This window comes from Lepidochelys kempii, chromosome 5 (genome assembly GCF_965140265.1).
Source record: "Lepidochelys kempii isolate rLepKem1 chromosome 5, rLepKem1.hap2, whole genome shotgun sequence".
NCBI lineage: Eukaryota > Metazoa > Chordata > Testudines > Cheloniidae > Lepidochelys > Lepidochelys kempii.
This window is the reverse complement of record NC_133260.1, coordinates 106,273,053-106,287,194: the sequence shown is the minus strand read 5'-3', so window position 1 is coordinate 106,287,194 and position 14,142 is coordinate 106,273,053. Positions and strand designations below refer to the sequence as shown.

General features: G+C 40.6%; 1 protein-coding gene across 40 annotated transcripts in view; it reads left to right on the top strand.

Moving 5' to 3' along the window:
* Window positions 1-14,142, top strand: part of PTPRD (protein tyrosine phosphatase receptor type D) — a 1,705,510-nt gene that overhangs the window by 1,076,857 nt on the left and 614,511 nt on the right. For all 40 annotated transcript variants that reach the window (XR_012159111.1, XM_073345355.1, XM_073345353.1 and 37 more), the window contains one exon: window positions 6,804-6,846. The gene's annotated coding sequence lies outside the window, so the exon portion shown is untranslated. The remainder of the gene's footprint in view (window positions 1-6,803; window positions 6,847-14,142) is intronic.

The following is a 14,142-nucleotide window of genomic DNA, read 5'->3' as shown; positions in this document are numbered from 1 at the left end:
GTTAAGGTTGTGTGTTGCAGTTTAACTTTGGCATTTCTTCAATTGTTAGTGCTTAATTCACTCTATGCAACCTTTAATGCTCTTTTAACAGGGGAAATTAAAAATTTAACACGCGCACACATTAGAGAGAGAAACTGTGCTCTACAGGTTAGAGCTGGACGAATAACTGATCTTTTGATTCAGAAGCAGTTAAAAATGGGGGAAGGGTTGGGCTTTTAGGTAGAACCCCAAATCCGAAAGTTTGGGGAATTTTCTGGGAATCGAAAAAGTCCCTTTTGGGTCTGTTCCAGAGAGGTCATTCAAAATTGGATTTGTCACATCCCCCAACTGAGAGCCCTAATGACCAGCTTAAAGGTTATAAGTGAGGGAAACGACGCCACCATCACCTCCTGCTCTGGCCATATTGTGAATGGTTGAAATTATTCATGTCAAATTGGTGAATAGTTTAGGGTTGACCAAAACTGCATTATTTTCTGAATAGACTATTCTCCCTGAAAAATTCACCCAGCTCTACTGGAAATGGACCTGAAACAAAACCAAGTATCTGAAAACCACAAAATTTAGGAAAAGTTCATATGCCAATCCAGACTTTGTGACTTGGACTTATTCCACTACACACATGCACACACACGCTCCCTCCCTCTTAAAAGGCTAATGTTTGTCTCTTTTTGAAATACTATATAAAATTATTACTTTTATATTGCATATACAAATAAAAAGGGGTACACATTCTTTTCTGTACCTGCCGTCATTTATACGTATCCTTTCTGCATCATCACCCAGACACAAAGGACATTACTTATTGCTATCATGGGTGTGCTTTGAAATGTCTTCATTTCCCACACAGTCATTTCTACTTGACTAGACTCATTTTCAGTTTATTAAAAACAAGGTCCTCTTGATCATGATATAGTCTCATAGAAACAATAAGTAGCAGCACTAAAATCTTCTAAATTCTTTTTTAATTAAAAGTGGCATGATTGTTTGAATAAGAACATATCACAACCTAGGGTGATATACATGACTTACTTGTATTAGTGTACTTCAGCTTCTCATATTTCCGCATCCTATGAGTCTTATTCTATTCCCATTAAGATAATGTGAGTTATGCTGTTCACAATAACAGAAGGTGGCTCAAACCCTACATTAGGAAAATAAATTCTGTATCTCATCCCAAAGTGTGATTTCATATGTAATAATGTAGCACATCTCTCTCTTTTTGTGTGTGTGTGTACACAAACATCTCCTATGCTAGAACCGCAATTATCAAAATGTCCAGGTGACATCCAAAAAGTTTGGATAATCAGGAGAGCCAGCCAATATATTTTGAAATCAGCCCTCAGGGTTTCCTGAAAAAAATAATAGATTTCAAAGCCTGCTGGCCAGCTCCTGTGACTATAAACAACCTCCTTCGGCATTCTCTGTATGCTATCATTGTATTTAACTTAGGTTCTGAGGACACAGACTGCAATTTTAGCTTAGTCCTTTTGCAACGGTACTCAAGGAACAGGGAATTTCACAATCCCCTTATCCCACTGGACAACCATTCAGGGTTAGAGCATTTTCTAGTGTCAAGAGAAAGTAAATTAAACAGCGATATATTGAAGGAAATCAGTGATGTTCTAGATCATTGCTACATTGGTTTTTGAGGAATGGGCAATTTCCTTAAGGACTGGAAATGGCAAACATACTGTAGTACTATTATACAGAAAATAATTGAGACATGGTATTAATACTGTAGTCTATTTGTTTCTTTTGGGGAAAAGTATTTGAAACAATATTAGAGGAAACATGATTTATCACTTTAGGGAAAACAACTGGGTACAGTTTTTAGGCTTTAATAAGGGAAGAAAAGGAAAGATACCATTTGGGATGGAGACTTTCACCATAGATCTATGATAGTAAACTCTTGCTTAATTAACTATTTTTGTTCATTAAGAGCCCAAGCCAAAGTAGATTAGCCCACTTGAATCTAATAGGAGTCTTCCATTAAATTCAACAGGTTTTGGAACAGACCGTATCATTGCCATCACAGAAGGAGGAAATGACATTGGATCATACAGGTTTAGGTTTTCAAAAAGCATTTAATGAGTTTCCATAAGAAAGATGAAGAGTTAAGTTGTAATATCATCATCATCATTATAACCTTTTGGTTAGAGAAGAGGATTAAAAACAGGGTGCACATTTTTGTTGATTTTTTTTTCTTCATTTTTTTCCCCTTTAGCTGGAAGGGAGCAGGCAGTAAATGGTTCTGGGGATCTCTCTTGGTTAGGTACAGATCTGGATGAGGCTCATTACATTGGAAGTAAGACATAGAATGGCTAACACTATAACTAGATCCAGAGGGATACAGATCTCTTAGGAGCCTGGACCAAGAAATGGAAATACAATCTGATATGAAAAAATGGAAAGTAATACGTTTGGGAAAAATGAAGCGAAATAGGGAGCACAGACTAAATGGAACAGTCTTGTCACGCTCCCCAGTAAAGTTATTAGTTGCAGTGAAACAAACCCAGAAACTAAGTGCTGTAATGTGACACAGTGAGAGATGGAAAGCAAAATAAAGAGGGGGGATTTAAGGATTTACATGTCACTGATCAAGCCTCAGCTACACTAAGATCAATCTTAGATACTTTTTCCTGAAGAGGTATTATTATACTTAATCATTCAAAGTGCATCGTAAGGGTAAAATTCATCGCAGCAGAGAGAGCCATCACAAAGCCTATCCTGAGGACTTCAGCAAGAATCTTCCAGATATCCATGCCAGTGCTTAACTTTACACATTTAAGGAGCCCCATTGAGGTCAGCCTGCTGATGTGCATGATGTTAAGAATGTTCATAAATATTTCCAGGACTGAAGTGTTGAGTGGGAAGTAAGTGGTGCATAGGCCTTGTGTTGGCCCTCGGCGTGTGGTGAATTTCACCTTAAGTGAACAATGTGCTTTGCAGAAATGTTAAAAGTTCTCTGACCCAGCTATTTTGAAATCTAAGGGCCCAATTCTGCAGTCCTTCATTCTGACTTGGTCAAAATTGCCCACTGAAAATCAGTGGGCCCAATTCAGATCTAGATTAAGCAGGTGCAATTCTATTGAAGTTAATGGAGCTGCAGCCAGTTGTGGCCAGGGCTGAATTTGGCCCTTTGTCTTTTAATAGGAATTTTTGCCTCTGTAAACTGTATGTTTGGACCATAACAAACATGACTATAATACAAGCAAGAAACATCAAATGAAAAAATGGGAGCAGAGTGGCTCACGAGTGAGGTCCTCACTGAAAGGCTGCGTGAAAGAAGTGTATGTTCAGAGGAGGCAGGTCACTTGGTACTAAGGAAGAGGGAAATTGTTCCAAAAACGGGGAGCTGCAAGATTGAGTAGGAAGAAGGAGACTGTGTGGGAGCATGAAAGAGAGAGGACTGGGTGGAAGTGAAGCAGACATGACTACAGTGTAAAATAAGTACAATGACTCCAGGATTTTTAGAATGGTGGGTGTTGGTGAGTAGAGAGGAGGATAAATATGCATGAAGGAGAGAGAAATACTTGAGAATATCCAGAAAACAAATTAGATGATGTTACTTTTATTGAAAGAACATAAGAAAGAACAAAATATGTATAAAAGGGGCAAATCTTGACCCGTTCTCTACAGCTGCAGAGGTCCCCAAGGGCAGCGGAAGTTAGATAATTAGATATTACAGTGGCAGGCACTATAGAAGATACAGCTGTGCAGGAAGCAGTGCAAAATTGTTTACCCATTTTATCTAAAGAAAGACCATTCTTGATTTATATTGATAAATGTTTAGCTTCTGAACATAATAAAGATTGTATCCACAGCCAGCCCATTAAATATTTTATTTGAGCAACAGCAGCTTCTTTTCATATTTAATTAATTTTTTTCTAAAAATATCACTGTCTTTAATTCCTCTCTTAGTTGTTGTGGAAATACCTACCCCAAATTAGGCTGCAGCTCACATAAGCTGAGTTCCCCTACCGCTAGCATGCTTACTGGAAAAAGTTAATTCATGGCTATTTTATGCCTCTGATCTTGTGAGCAGGACTTCAGTGGGACTATTTACATGGGTAAAATTACTCAGGCATGTAAGTCCTTTCAGGGTCAGACCCTTAGTTTTTTCCCTGAAGAATTACTAGTGAGGCAGATGTGGAGACATAGTGTTGAAAGGAACAGCTAGAGCAGTAATATGTTCACAAACTCCCAATTGTTTTGTAGTTAAATAGAAATTATTATTATTTATTACTTATTAGAGTAGTGCAGCTGGGGAATGAGGGGAAACAGCAGTGAAATCAAAAGCCACGTTACCATATGCTGAACAGATAATATGCAAAACTTCTCAGAAATGGTGTTTAATTTTTTGTCTCTTCATTTTTATATGAATTCACAACTCAAACGTTTCTTGTGAAAATTTCCCCTAAGACCAGCACTTTTTAAGTGGTCTCTTTTCAAGCAAAATGTATGTATTTTAATGCACTCAATGCTGGGGTGCACTCTCCTCTTCCTGGGCTGCCTCTCCTCCTGGATGGCTGCTACCAGTCCTGCTGGCTTCCTGGGGTGGAGTGATGTTCCTGATCTCTTTAGGCCTCTGGCCCTCGGCTGCTGCTGCAGAAACAGCTCCTTGGACCTTTCCCTCCTGAGCATCCCCCTCCCATTTCTCCTCCTGCTCGTACCAGCCCTCATCCTGAATGAGAAATGACTGGCTGTGGCAGTGACTCGTCCTGCTGCTGCTAATCCCCCTGATTGGCCAGTGCTGTTGATGGGGTCACGAAAGAGGCAGTGCAAACTGGTAGCAGGCTCAGAGTGGTCCCATTGGGCATACCCATGTTCCCACGCTCTAGGCAGGGCTCCAGTAGCAGAAAATGCACTGGAGAGGAAAATGTAACTGTAGAAACTAGCCATAGCCTCCCATGCTTTGGGTGATGGGCAGGGCAGCCTGATCCAAGGATGATCAAGAAGGGTTTTTTGCCAGGGAGTGCCCTGCTTCTCTTTGCAGCAACTTCTTCCTCTGGCGTTTTTGTGGAGCCCCTGACGGGAGTTACACTTTTGTCAACTCTTACAATTTTATTGTGAGTCTCATGATATTTGGAGTTTGTCTTAAAGCCCCAGTTCCTGAAGTCTAGTCATTACATGAGAATCTCAGCTTTCATTTAAACAAACAAACAAACAAACAAACAAAGACCACATCTTACTAACCCTTATGGTTTCTGAGAAAAAAACTTGAGAACATGACCCAAGGGCACCCTAAAGGCTCGGAAATGGTTTCCGGGGGAAGAAGGGGAGAGCCTAAAATCTATTATTTTTGTTTGTTTTTAAACTCACTATTTTAAAGCCAACCTCAAGACTTTTGGAGGCCTGACTCATATTTGAATGCTTGGGGTTTGCATTACTGGAGTTAAATCTGCTCCTGTTGGCAGGGTCTTGGAAGGACGGAGGCACTATTATAGAGTACTGCCTACCCTACGTTGGACTCAGTCCTTGCAGTGTTACAAGTTACACCTCACTGCATCAGCTTTAGAGAGCCTTTCCCATGTGTTTAGTTAGCATGACATTCACGGTACTATCCAAATATTATTTACTGTTGACAGTTCAGTGTGTATTTGTGCCTTACAAAATTTGCAGGAAAAAAAATTGGATTTGATTAATCAAAGGTGGTTCAGAACTGTGTAAGTTTCTGAGTGTACCACTAATGATCACAACTTACCTCTCTCTCTAGGGACATTTTAAGCCTGGCTGGGAAAATGTCAGTATTTTTGGCAAAAATGTGAGCACAAGAAATTTTTTCTATCAGTAAAATCTATTCATTGAAAAATTTCCAGTCAGCTCCAGTAGTTGCTCTATAATTAGTACAATAATATCTGAGCGCTTCTCATGTCCATTCCTCTGCTGAAAAGTTTAGGTCAATGCCTTTGTATTTCTTTTCTTTGTAATGTTTTTGTTTTAAAGGAGACTGATTTTAAAGACTGTAGCTACTGTTCACAAAAGAGGAATTTAAGTTGAAGGAACTTTGCCTCTGAATGTAGAGTCTGTCATCTGTAGTATACTTTGGAAATGAATACATTTGGTCAGTGAGAATGAAATGCACCTTTTTTAATATTAATCCTTCTCTTAGAGCCTGATCCAAAGTCCATTGGAGTTAACAAGAGGCTTTGTATTAACTTCACTGGGCACTGGGTCAGGTCCTTAATGCTCAGGACTATGTACACAGTCAGACCTGTATTTCCCAAAAGATCATAAAAATTGTTGTTGATTGAGTCCAAAGAGTACACACAGATTATCCTTACCTGCTAGTCTGGAGTATGTAATATCATGCATATAAAGCAGGTATTATGTCTCTCTTCATAGACTAACATGTAGAAGGTGATGGTAATTCATTACAGAGGATTTTGTTTTCTCTTTTATATGTCAGACTTTGTTTTATTTGTAACCCAAATAGTTGTCTGCTTTATATAAATGAATGAAAATACCTTTTCTTCTACGCGCTCTGTAAAAACATCAGTCAGTATCCTTTACTGTTAGATACTGAATGACTAACATGTACTGTTTCAGAGTAGCAGCCGTGTTAGTCTGTATTCGCAAAAAGAAAAGAAGTACTTGTGGCACCTTAGAGACTAACAAATTTATTTGAGCATAAGCTTTCGTGAGCTACAGCTCACTTCATCAGATGCATTCAGTGGGCAGCTGAGATTCAAGGTAAAATATAAAAATGTTGTTGCTTGTTCTTGACCTTCTTTTAGAAACTCTCTAATGGAAAATATATTAGGCATTTCCCAAAACTTGATCATTCTGTCTTTTTTCCTTAGGTGAGAAGTCCGGTGGACATCAGCAGATTCTGAAGAAACCAAAGTAAGATTTTACGTATGCTGTATTTCAAAGTGTTTATGGTTACAGTTCAACTTTTTTCTTAAGGGGAATATCACTAATTTTTGGCATGGATTTCTTGGTGTAAATCTAAAATTTGTCTTGTACTTGACATCCTCTAGCAGTTGTTGGAAAGAGTATTATTTTTAAGATTCCTGTAGTGGGAAACAGCACATTGTTTGGAGCGGTGGCTTTTGCAGTGAAATCTTGTTCAAAGGAGTCTGGAGGGTCCAGGAGTGAGATCACAGTTTAGATTTTTTCAGGCTTTTTGGAACAAAGGACAAGAGTCTTAATCCCAAAGTGGGTTTGTCAGGTATGCTGCAAATTAAATGGAAATGTAGTTAGTGAGTAGAATAAGTAAAACAAACAAAAGGTTGCTTTTGAGCCTTTATAACTTTTCTGTTTGGTGTCAGATTCAGTAAACCAGCAAAACACTTCATGGGTTCTTGTAAACATGTGTTCTGCATATCACACCTACTTGAAAGTTTACATGTAAATTCTTACATTCTTTTAAAGACAATTCTGTATTTCAGTTGTGAAGAAATCTGATTATCAAACACTTTGAGCCTCATTCAACTCCCTTTCCTGTCTCCTTCCATTGACTTGAATAGGAATTGGATTAAGTCCTTAATGAGAATATATCCGATTACAGCAGCATGTTAAAACTAAACAGCAACTCAAATAAATGAAGTGAAGTATTAATTATTGTATGTGTACATGGATAGCTTTTAATCTGCAATGCATGATACCTGTCTTATTTGGAAAAAAAAGAAAAGGAGTACTTGTGGCACCTTAGAGACTAACCAATTTATTTGAGCATGAGCTTTCGTGAGCTACAGCTCACTTCATTGGATGCAGCATCCAATGAAGTGAGCTGTAGCTCATGAAAGCTCATGCTCAAATAAATTGGTTAGTCTCTAAGGTGCCACAAGTACTCCTTTTCTTTTTTGCGAATACAGACTAACACGGCTGTTACTCTGAAACCGGTCTTATTTGGATTTACCTAAGATGTGAACAGTGATTTACCATTTGCCAGTCAGGCTACAAAATGTACAAGCCAGGCATATGGTGAAGGATGGTCTCTCAGTTGTTTGTTTCTATTTCTCTGTTAGGCCAGTAAGAATTATATTATTTAAAGTTTTCAGAGTAGCAGCCATGTTAGTCTGTATTCGCAAAAAGAAAAGAAGGACTTGTGGCACCTTAGAGACTAATACATTTATTTGAGCATACGCTTTTGTGAGCTACCGATGAAGTGAGCTGTAGCTCACGAAAGCTTATGCTCAAATAAATTGGTTAGTCGCTAAGGTGCCACAACTACTCCTTTTCTTTTTATATTATTTAAAGTTAGTTTTTATATTTCCTACATGTTGCAATAAATGGAAACTCTAAAGTCAAAACTGGTGCCATATTTAGGTATAATTGTTCGGAGTCCCATTTCAACCAGGGTTTCCTCAGTTTTTAAAATCAGCCTGCATGTTGACAGCATTTTAATAATGTTTTCTTGCCATCACTGGAGGCTGCTTTGTTTAGCAGGTGAGAAGCCACTGGTGGCAGGCTCCTCTCTCCAACCATTCTTTGCTGGTATCTCTGTATAGAATGAAATAGAGAGCAGAGTAAACTGAGCAGGCAAACAAATCCACATTGAGCAAGATGGGTGGTGGGGAGAGTAGCAATAAAAATGGGACTTACAAATACAAGAGAGAGTTAGGAAAGGGTCAAAGATTTTAGATTACTACCTGTGGTTAGAAGAAAAGGAGTACTTGTGGCACCTTAGAGACTAACAAATTTATTTGAGCATAAACTGAAAGCTTATGCTCAAATAAATTGGTTAGTCTCTAAGGTGCCACAAGTCCTCCTTTCCTTTTTGCGGATACAGACTAACACAGCTACTACTCTGATATCTGTAGTTAATTTAACTGGGATGTGCCTATGTGATCCTATTTCAACTGATGGTTATATATCGGCATGCTTTTGAACGAGAAAATACAGTCCTCATAATCTATGTTGGAATAAATCCTGTGCACACACTTAAAAAATATTTAATACAAATAGTCCTTATGTCTGAGAAGATTTTTTTCTTCCCCTTCTGGAGGGAGGTGGGGGGTGGGGACTGGAGATATGGACGTTTCGGACAGGACACGAGGACCTGCCCTTTTTGACTTATAGGTTAAAATCTGACATAATTGAACATCTTAAAAAACAAAGACTTTTAAAACAACCTTGAAATGTTCTGTCTCAACTGAGAATACATTGCCAACATTTAAGACTCTAACTACCTGTCTACAGCCACAAATCAGGTAGATTTAGTGGAGAGGGCACCAGATTGTGAGAGTCAGGAAATCTGGGTTCTAATCCCAGCCCTGCTACTGACCTGCTGCGTGACCTGGGCAAGTCACTTCACTTCTCTGTGCTTCTGACTCCCCTCCCTACCCTTTGTCTTGTCTATTTAGACTGTAAGATCTTTGGGGCAGAGACTGTCTCTCACGATATGTTTTTGATGTCATTATTTTCTGATGTCGTCCATGAACAAAAGACTTAAAAGCAGTTCTAAGACAAGTTGACATGGAATCACGGAAATCCCAGTGAGTTTGAGTTAGCTCTTGATGCTGTAAGTAATGCATTTCCATTTCTGTGCCATCATAGTAATGAATCACTATCTTATGCAGCATACAAGTATTCATCCTCCTGAGGCAGCTATGACATCACTTAGAATATTGAATCTTCATGAAAGCCTATGATGTTATAAAAACTGACAGTTATATAATATACTTTTTTTCCTCTTTCCTTTCACCTGGCACAGCGTGTTATGCAGGGGAAAAAAATTCTCTCTGTTTGATGAGGTTTTCTTTGCCACAAGAGGATGTCTTCACTTCAGCCTGCCTTTGATAGATTTCATTTTATATTTAGATTTAAGTGTCCAAGGAAAAAGATAAATCAGGATCACCTAATCATAGGGAGTCTGGATTGTACATGAATTAAGAAATGAGCAGAGACATTATTTTAACTAGTCAAAAGGTTCTATTATTTCTAATTACTAAATTATAATTGTCCAAGAGCAAATGAAAGGTTGCTAAGACACAGCATATTACTGGAGAGGGAGCAGGAAAGAAGAAAATCAGCACAAATTATTAATAAATCAGATAGCAGCACTAGTATTAATCTAGGCATATGTTATCAGGGTTTCAAAATAACCATGTGTGGTATGATGATAAAGCAAGGCTTTGTTGAGATTCTGCTATCATTCTGTATCATCTATCATGAGAGGCCTTTCATAAATGATGGAAAATCTGCAATTACTTGCTGAGGAAATAATAACTTCCTGATAAATGGTGAGCAGGTGTACAAAAGTACAGAGATTCTTAGCAGAAGGAACCAGCGTTACCATGCAATCAACTTGGAGTTCTATGGGACAAAGTTGGAACTGACAAGTTCAACTTGGGAAGACATGATCATAAGACCACGTTATAATGGACTACTTCACTAATTTCCCAGAAGTAATCTCACTTGAATATACCACAGCAGCAACAGTTGTCAGGCACATTAAATCTGTATTTGCATGGCATGGAATTCCAAGAAGAGTAATAACTGACAACAACCACTGTTCAAGAATAGGGAATTCCTGAACTTTGCTAACATGTGTGACATTCGTCATGACATGAGACATATATATCTTCAGTGATGAACTGCCAGAAGCTGAAGAACCAGTTCCTTCAGTCGCTCCGGGTCTTTGGCGGCACTGAATGCCAACGAAGGCTCAGAGCGAGTGAAGGACCCCCCGTCGAAGTGCTGTCGAAGGCTCGCAGTCCTGCTAAGTAAGTAAAAATTCACAAGGGAGCCTCCCCGGGCAGGATGGTCCCACGGGCCGCAGTTTGCCCACCCCTTTAAGAACCGGCTTCTAAATTTAACAACAGGTTCGCGCGAACTGGCTCTAGCTCACCACTTTATATCTTCCCATATATATTAGAGCCAATGGATTAGCTGAATATGGAGTACATATAGTGAAGAACTTGCACAAAAAAGCAATAGATGCAAGAGAAGATACACATTTAGCACTGCTCAACTATAGAGATAACCACTGCAATATGGAAAGTCACCTCCTGAACTCCTCTACTATAGACCTATAAATGCTCAATTACTAGATATAAGACAAAAACAAAGGATGATTAAGGAGTCTGTGATAGTGAGAAAAAGACTAGGAAAGTACAATAAAAAAAATATTACAATAAAGAAATTTGACTAAAGGGGGCTTGCAATACAGCAGACTAGGAAGATTGCTGAAACACCCTGAAAGACTGATCAAGACTTGTTAGCATTGTGTTTAAGCAAACTGAACAGTTAAGTCAGTTAGTGTATTTGTAATAGTTTGATAATTTAAACAAAAACACTATTAAATTACTCAGGGCATATTAAAAAGGGATCTAAAATGGGAAGATGTGCTGTGGAATAAGTTCTCCAGGAAGTGTAGACTTCCTGTACACTCTATATACAAATACAGTCTTTGGTTTCCTGGGACACACTTCCTGCTGGGAGCAGACACAAAGAAGCCCAGGATAGGGCAGTTGCAGACTGAAGCTACACAGAGAGCAGAAAGTTTGTCACCTAATTTCTGTATATAGTTCCTGTTCACATTAGAGTTTATCATGACAATGGTCTGCTCATCAGTGAGATACTGCAATGTGGATTGGTGAGACTATAGCTGAGCACCAGAGAAAAGAGAAAATTGAAAAATTGAGCAGGTTCAGAGAAGATGATTTGAAGTCTGGCAAATGCACTTTATGATGAGAGACTCAAGATGATCAATTTATTTAGCTTATGAAAGAGTACAACTGATAAAGAGTAAAGGCACAGTTATGTATTTATGCTATTAAATATGGGTGGTGGTGGTCGGGGACTCTCTCCTCAGGGGGACTGAGTCATCTATCTGCTGCCCTGATCGGGAAAACGGAGAAGTCTGCTGCTTGCCAGGGGCTAAGGTTTGCGATGTGACGGAGAGTCTGCCGAGGCTCATCAAGCCCTCGGACCACTACCCCTTCCTGCTTTTCCACGTGGGCACCAATGATACTGCCAAGAATGACTTTGAGCGGATCACTGCAGACTACGTGGCTCTGGGAAGGAGGATAAAGGAGTATGAGGCGCAAGTGGTGTTCTCGTCCATCCTCCCCGTGGAAGGAAAAGGCCGGGGTAGGGATCATCGAATCATGGAAGTCAATGAATGGCTACGCAGGTGGTGTCAGAGAGAAGGCTTTGGATTCTTTGACCATGGGATGGTGTTCCAAGAAGGAGGAGTGCTAGGCAGAGACGGGCTCCACCTAACGAAGAGAGGGAAGAGCATCTTCGCCAGCAGGCTGGCTAACCTAGTGAGGAGGGCTTTAAACTAGGTTCACCGGGGGAAGAGACCAAAGCCCTGAGGTAAGTGGGGAAGTGGGATACCGGGAGGAAGCACGAGCAGGAGCATGAGAGGGGAGCAGGAGAGGGGAGGGCTCCTGCCTCATACTGAGAATGAGGGGCGATCAGCGGGTTATCTCAAGTGCCTATATACAAATGCACAAAGCCTGGGAAACAAGCAGGGAGAACTGGAGGTCCTGGCAAAGTCAGGGAATTATGATGTGATTGGAATAACAAAGACTTGGTGGGATAGCTCGCATGACTGGAGTACTGTCACAGATGGGTATAAACTGTTCAGGAAGGATAGGGAGACCAGAAAAGGTGGGGGAGTTGCACTGTATGTAAGGGAGCAGTACAACTGCTCAGAGCTCAAGTATGAAACTGCAGAAAAACCTGAGAGTCTCTGGATTAAGTTTAGAAGCGTGAGCAACAAGGGTGAAGTCGTAGTGGGAGTCTGCTGTAGACCACCGGACCAGGGGGATGAGGTGGACGAGGCTTTCTTCCGGCAACTCGCAGAAGCTACTAGACCGCATGCCCTGGTTCTCATGGGTGGCTTCAGTCATCCTGATATCTGCTGGGAGAGCAATACAGCAGTGCACAGACAATCCAGGAAGTTTTTGGAAACTGAAGGGGACAATTTCCTGGTGCAAGTGCTGGAGGAACCAACTAGGGGCGGAGCTCTTCTTGACCTGCTGCTCACAAACCAAGAAGAATTAGTAGGGGAAGCAAAAGTGGATGGGAACCTGGGAGGCAGTGACCATGAGATGGTCGAGTTCAGGATCCTGACACAGGGAAGAAAGGAGAGCAGCAGAATATGGACCCTGGACTTCAGAAAAGCAGAATTTGACACCCTCAGGGAACTCATGGGCAGAATCCCCTGGGAGAATAACACCAGAGGGCAAGGAGTCCAGGAAAGCTGGCTGTATTTTAAAGAATCCTTATTGTGGTTACAGGGACAAACCATCCCGATGTGTAGAAAGAATAGTAAATATGGCACGCGACCAGCTTGGCTTAACCGTGAAATCCTTGCTGATCTTAAACACAAAAAAGAAGCTTACAAGAAGTGGAAGATTGGACAAATGACCACGGATGAGTATAAAAATATTGCTCGGGCATGTAGGAATGAAATCAGGAAGGCTAAATCACACCTGGAGTTGCAGTTAGCGAGAGATGTTAAGAGTAACAAGAAGGGTTTCTTCAGGTATGTTGGCAACAAGAAGAAAGCCAAGGAAAATGTGGGCCCCATACTGAATGAGGGAGGCAACCTAGTGACAGAGGATGTGGAAAAAGCTAATGCACTCAATGCTTTTTTTGCCTCTGTCTTCACGAACAAGGTCAGCTCCCAGACTACTGCACTGGGCAGCACAGCATGGGGAGGAGTGGTAGATATGCTGGAGGGTAGGGATAGGATACAGAGGGACCTAGACAAATTGGAGGATTGGGCCAAAAGAAATCGGATGAGGTTCAACAAGGACAAGTGCAGAGTCCTGCTCTTAGGACGGAAGAATCCAATGCACCACTTCAGACTAGGGACTGAATGGCCAGGCAGCAGTTCTGCAGAAAAGGACCTAGGGGTGACAGTGGACGAGAAGCTGGATATGAGTCAGCAGTGTGCCCTTGTTGCCAAGAAGGCCAATGGCATTTTGGGATGTATAAGTAGGGGCATAGCGAGCAGATCGAGGGACGTGATCGTTCCCCTCTATTCGACATTGGTGAGGCCTCATCTGGAGTACTGTGTCCAGTTTTGGGCCCCACACTACAAAAAGGATGTGGATAAATTGGAGAGAGTCCAGCTAAGGGCAACAAAAATGATTAGGGGTCTGGAACACATGACTTATGAGGAGAGGCTGAGGGAACTGGGATTGTTTAATCTACGGAAGAGAAGAATGAGGGGGG